The sequence below is a fragment of the Centroberyx gerrardi genome, chromosome 7 (genome assembly GCF_048128805.1).
Source record: "Centroberyx gerrardi isolate f3 chromosome 7, fCenGer3.hap1.cur.20231027, whole genome shotgun sequence".
Lineage (NCBI taxonomy): Eukaryota > Metazoa > Chordata > Actinopteri > Beryciformes > Berycidae > Centroberyx > Centroberyx gerrardi.
This window is the reverse complement of record NC_136003.1, coordinates 7,471,319-7,477,930: the sequence shown is the minus strand read 5'-3', so window position 1 is coordinate 7,477,930 and position 6,612 is coordinate 7,471,319.

Sequence of the window (6,612 nt, the reverse complement as noted above, 5' to 3'; positions counted from 1 at the left end):
CGCTGCTCCCTTGCCTACACACACTTGGCATATAGAAGATATACACACACACACACACACACACACATACAATGTATACTATAGCACACACATATATATATATACACACACACTCAGTATAGAACACACACACACACATAGGGAACAGTACAAATACTAACAGTACATGCTGCACTGCCAAACAAATTACCTCCCGGAGGAGAGGGAGGTTTTCCAAATCTAAGTCACACGCACACACACACACACACACACACACACACACTACATACACCATAACTACATACACCGAAGCTACTTAGTACAATACATACTACACTGGAAATTCAGGGCAACTTTTGCTATTGTCAGAATTAGGACCATCATCGGATGCGGTGGGGCGTGTGTGCGTGTGTGTATGTGTGTGTGTGTGTGTGTGTGGAGGGTGGAGGGTTAGGTCAGCTTGTCCTGTGTAATGAGCCCTGATGGACCTGAGGGTTTCTTCAGAGACGGTTTTGTCGTTAGATTTTATTTTTCGAAGTCATAAGCAGAGAACCTTAAATGTCAAGTTTGTCGTTCTGCAGATGGAGGAGAAGACGACACTGTCATGGCCGGTCAGATTTGGGGGAGATGACCGATTTTTCCGGCCGCTTGGCCCATGAGAGACCGCTGAGTCAGCTGTCTCCTCCCGCGTCATGCTTCTGCTCTCTGACAGGCCGGTAGTGGAATATATGGAACATCATCGAAGCTGAAGTGATGGACCCAAGGCTTTTCCCCACACACACATGCTCACTGTGGCCGTCTATATATTTGCATATGTAAAATGAAGTTTCAGCTGTACAGTAAACAGTTGATCACATTCAAATTCAAATTATCTGTCAAATCTTTATCAGTGGCAATGGATAACATTTGTGCAAATAATTTATTATAGCACCTGGATTTGTAATGTGTTTTGATAGAGTTTGCTGTGTTGCCATTAGCATAGCATAGCATTGTCATTGTACTGCAACACTTAACAATAGAGTTGTTGTGGGGAAGTACTGCATTGCAAATGCTAACAATAGCATTATTATGGGGTAATATTGCATGGGGAATGCTATCAATAGCATTGTAAAGGCCTGCATAACATGATGCAGACTCAATACTCTCAGCTATTCACCAGTCATGGGAGAAACACTTAAGGTGTCTAAACTCTGTGAGTTGTTAATCATTTTCCCTTACATTATCCCTTACAAATGGATTCAAACCAGTCCCTTGCAGCTGGAAACCTAGCCAGACACTTGTCCTGAGTTTAAAGTTCACTTTGCTTGGATTGCTAAGAAATTGTTTAAGAAGTAGGCGTGGCTTGAGATAGGAGTTCCAAACTCTGATGGAGCATTACATTTGCGCAATGAAACTAAAGTCAATGTGTAATGCATTTATTATCTGCCTCTCTTTTGCAGAATAAAAAACTCTCAACCAGCCAACATGTCTCTAGGAATACAATGGGAGAGACTGCAGTCTGGATCAACACAGATTACAAATGTATGATTGATTGACTCATTCAGTCAGTCAGTATTCACTGATTGATTGATTGATTGATTGATTGATTGATTGATTGATTGATTGATTGATTGATTGATTGATTGATTTTATTTCAGTCATGCACTCTATGTTCCCAGCCCATATTGGCTTACAAGACACATCCATACATCATGCTCCAATTTGTGTAGAACAAACTCAGGTATTCCACAAAGTACATTACCATATTTCCCAGGGCTTACAGAAGTTTCACACATAGAACATATTTTCTAAAGCATATCCCAAGTCTTTCATCATAATTTGTCAAATAAAATCAGCAGAAATAGAGCTCATGTTGCTATAAAGTACACTTTCAGCTCAATATGCAATGCACAACAGAACGAAACAGGAGTTCCATGTACAATTAATGATTCTGTTCTCTTCTGCTGTGCCACTGAATCTGTTTCTACAGCTAATGTTAATGTATCTCACCTAACAAATCTTTGTCTTCTGGACATGTTTTGTGTGAAACACCATTCTGAAATATAGAGGTGTTGCAGTTGCGTCACAAATCTCCCAGCAGCCATGGCTGGCGTCTTCATATAAAGCAGGTCCACTGGAGGGTTGGTGGTTCATTAACCCATTAATGTCTGCGGTGGAAATTTAAAATTTCCTTTGCAGCACTTAAAGTAATAACTAAGCTGAGCACAAATCGGTTGGAATTTTTAAAATTGGTCAAAGTATGAGGCCACAGCCAAGTTTTTCAAGGGCTCTCTGATTTTATCAGTTTTCACAAAAACACTAGAGTAAATATAGGTTCCCATGATCACATGTTCAAAAAACATTTTGCACTTATAAAAATGATTCTCCAATGTATTTTCAGGGAGAAATGATGAGAAAAGTACCTCCACATCCATGCGTTTCATTTTGTATGAAATGCCATGATTTTTAGATTTTCAATACAAAACACCTCTTGAAAAATAGGTTAGGAATTTCAGATCTTCATACTTTTTTCTACACACATGATCTGGGCTCTGACAACAAAGATTCACACACACAAAGTGGTAGAGATGTTGAGTTGGGGTGAAAAATGGAGATTTAAAATAGACATTTTATTGATTTTGGAATAGGAATACTGTATAAATGGCTGTAAAAGTCTGATCAATCTCAATACTGTACCAATATAAAGCAACACATAATTGATTTTCTTTTGAAATCTATATTGTCAGAGCCCAGATCATGTGTGTAGAAAAAAATATGAAGATCTGAAATTATCTGTTGCTTTATCTGCTACGAATCTACAGAATTTTACAGGACATAAATTAACCATGTCTATTCCATACTATTGAGATGCCTGTTCTCAGCCGTGTTGCCAAGAGCTGAAGACTTCCAATATGGCCGCCACAAGGCATCCGTCACCTGAAAGCCCTCTGGAGCTGCTCATAATAACACAATATTTAAGTGTGTTTCTGCAAAGATCACCAAGAGATCATCAAGAGGGGAGCATGACGGAGGAGCTTATTGGATTTACTTCACGCTCTCGCCCTCTCTCTCTCTCTCCCTCTCTCTCTCTCTCTCTCTCTCTCCCTCTCTCTCTCTTGCACACCCATACACACACTTTCATTAGGCAGATGTATTAGACACAGTTTCACACCATCAAAGACATTTGCCCTCACGATTAAGATATATCTCTCTCTCTTTTTTTCTGTATCTCTCTCATTCACTCACTCCCTATTCCCTCTCTCTCACCTTCTCTCTCAACAACTCCATGCTTCTCTCTCACCCAATCAATCTCTCTCTCTCTCTCTCTCTCTCTCTCTCTCTCTCTCTCTCACTCTTACTCACCCACACATACACACACACTCATTAGGCACACATATTACAACACACCATGAAAGACGTTTGCCCTCATGTTTCTCTCAATCTATTTCTCTATCCCTCTTGTATACGCACACACACACACACAGACCTTAACACACATTATTAACTCGCATTAACACACACTCTCACAGTCAAACAGGTCAGAGGTGGGTCAGGTGTGTTCCAGGTCCACGCTCCTCCATCCATCTCCATCTGTCTATCCTTCTACCTCTTCATCTCTGTGTTACATGATGCTTTTCTCACAGGATTATTTTCTGGATATAGGATTACCACTTTAATGAGTTTTCATTTCAAGTCAGCAAGGATTCCGTGAAATTTTCATATGGCGGAGATTTCATTTTGGAATGAAGCTGGTCCTTCATTTATCTCTGGACAGAAGCAAATTGTCTGTTTTTGCCAAATGATGCCAAATGAGGCAGCGTGCATCTGAAGAATTCTCCCTTCCAATGCACACACACACACACAAACACACGCACACACACACACACACACACACACACACACTCGTAGACCATTCCCCTGGGCTGTGTCTGTGTCGAAGTCATAAATCACAGTATTGACACGCCAGCATCACGCCAGCATCATGCCACATCGCCATATGTCCTCTCCCTGCCCTGGAGTCATCCCCATCTGGGAAAAAACACACACACACAAATATATACAAACACAGATACACACACACATACATGCACACACACACACGCTTGTCATTGAGTGTCGTCCCTGTTGGCAGCAATACCTTGTCGTCAGGAATGGCTGCCTCTCCTGGTGCCACCTTCCCCCAGGACACATAAACCAATCAGTGACACACACACACACACACACACACACACACACACACACATAAAGTCACACAAACTCACCTTTGCACATACCCTGACAGACACACGCAGTCTGATGAACTACTTGTTATTAAGACAGACTACATAGAGTGCTGTTTCCTCACTGCTCTTATTATACACTGTAGATCAGATCTGGAGGTGGATGCTCATTATTCAGTGTAAATCTACCTGCACTTTGCATTGGGTCATTGTTGTAAAATCATATCTTTATTGTCCTGCAAGGGAAATTATCTATCTATCTGGAACAGTAATGACTCAAAGAAACCTCTGATTTGCTAAAAAAACAAACAAACAAACTGGTAAATCAGAAGAAAGAAGCCAGTTTTTGTGCTAGCTAGAGTAAGGCTAACATGGTTTAGCTAAACTATACAATATAAGAAAATTAAAATTCATGCTAAAAAGTTTCCATTCCAGAAGCAGCACTAATTTGCCTCCAGGCTGCTGTTTTCTGTTTAGATCGTGGTAAATCTGCTTAGTGAAGTCGCAAAGCTCTGGGTGAACAACAACTATTATTCTCTCCTCCATGTTTGTTGTTTACAAGAGTCACCGCAGAAGTCCCGCCTCTCTGCTGATCTGATTGGACAGCAGAGAAACTTAGGGCACTCAAAGCGTTCTTCTAAAAGCACCTACTGACCTTATTCACACGTCGGCCATTTTGAACACTCAGGGTGGGAAACTCACTGAAATTCACACTGAAAAACATATCAGAAACAGATGTATCTCAAAAATCCAAGGGATATCAGTTCACATTTTAATGTATTTGGCCCATTATCTCTACCTACCAGAGTCTAGTCTAGGCAGCTAGCTAGTAGCTAACTAACTAGTAAGCTAACTAGCTAACTAGCTAAATTCAGGCAGTAGTTGTTGCTAGCTAATCTGGTAACTGTTTGTCTATCTGAAGTCCTCACTTACAGTATGTGTTGAAGTAACGCTAGATTTATGCCGATCGTCCAGGTACAATTTCCCACCTCGAGTGTTCAAAATGGCCGCCGTGTGAATAAGGTCAAAGCTTAACTCGCACTGAAACGACGACAAAAGGCTGCTGTCCGCTGCTAAAAACGTGACTGAACCTTTAAATGGTTATTTATAAAGAATCATTTTTGGCACGATTCAGAAGCATTTTTGCTCAGATTGTATCTATCTACCTACCTATTCATCATCCGCCTGCCTCTGTCTACAGCTATGCAGCTCGCGCTCTTTGCGATACTTTTGTATTGTCAATCATCTTCCTCCCCGCCTCTCTCTCTCTCTCTCTCTCTCTTCCTCCGAGCAGTTTATCTTTCACTCTCTGATTTCTCTGCGGTTCTCAATTTCTTCCAGCTTCTTCCTCTTGTCTTGTCTGCCCTCCTCCTCCTCCTCCTCCTCTCTCCTCCTCCTCTCTCCTCCCAGTCTCTGAGCGCTGGCCAGAGGCGTGAGAAGGTTCTGGCTGGCTGAGCAGAAACCCTGCAGTCCTCCTCCTCCAGAGCCCTATCTATCCCCCCCTCTCCTCATCCTCCTCTTCCTCTCCTCCTGCCAAGAACTGAGAGGAGAGGAAAAGGGAGAGGAGAGGAGAGGAAGAGAGAGAGGAGAGGAAGAGAAAGGAAAATAAGACAAGTGTGGAGAGTAAGGAGAGAAGTGTGTGTGTGTGTGTGTGTGTGTGTGTGTGTGAGAGAGAGAGAGAGAGAAAGGGTGACCACAAAAGCAAAAGAGACCTCCACTTTAGCGATTTGAAACTGCATTTCCCACGATGCCTCTCTCCACGGGGGCCCTTGACCCTCTCTCCCCCTGTTGCCTAGCAACACCAGGGCCATAAGCAAAATGGTAATCAGTCTTTCAGCAGGAGTTAATTTCGCTCTGTGGAAAGTTGCCGTCAGTGCAGTGCTTCAATTCAGGTGAGAAAGAGGCGGAAAAAGGCATGGGAGGGGAAAACGAGTGTAAAGGAGAGATAGAGCCTGTAGTAAAGGCAGTAGAAGTGGATTTGGATCAAGTCCCAAGGTTACCTGGGAGTTTTTCCAGTCGCACCCCTTACTCAAAACACATGTCTTGTGGCTGCATTGCATTCTGGTCTGTTGAGGCTGCTGTCAGTGGAGAAATTGGTCTCTCTCCTCTTCTACGATGGATTTCTCCCTGTATGATTGTATGATGATAACTTTCCTATTAAAGTCCTATATTTCCAGTGTAGCTGCACTGGAAATATTTGAATCCAGAAAATCCAGAAAATCCAAGGAAAAAGACATAAACAAAAGCTGAGCGGAAACAAACTACTAACTACAGCCATACACACACATAGTAGGTTGCAATTAGCTGCTTTCTCGAATGTTTGTCTCAATTGAACATCATATCATCTATGTGGATTGTCATTTATTGACCTATATGACCTTTTACATGAGACATTACACCAGAAAAACAAGCTGACTGAAGCTGAGGTAACACA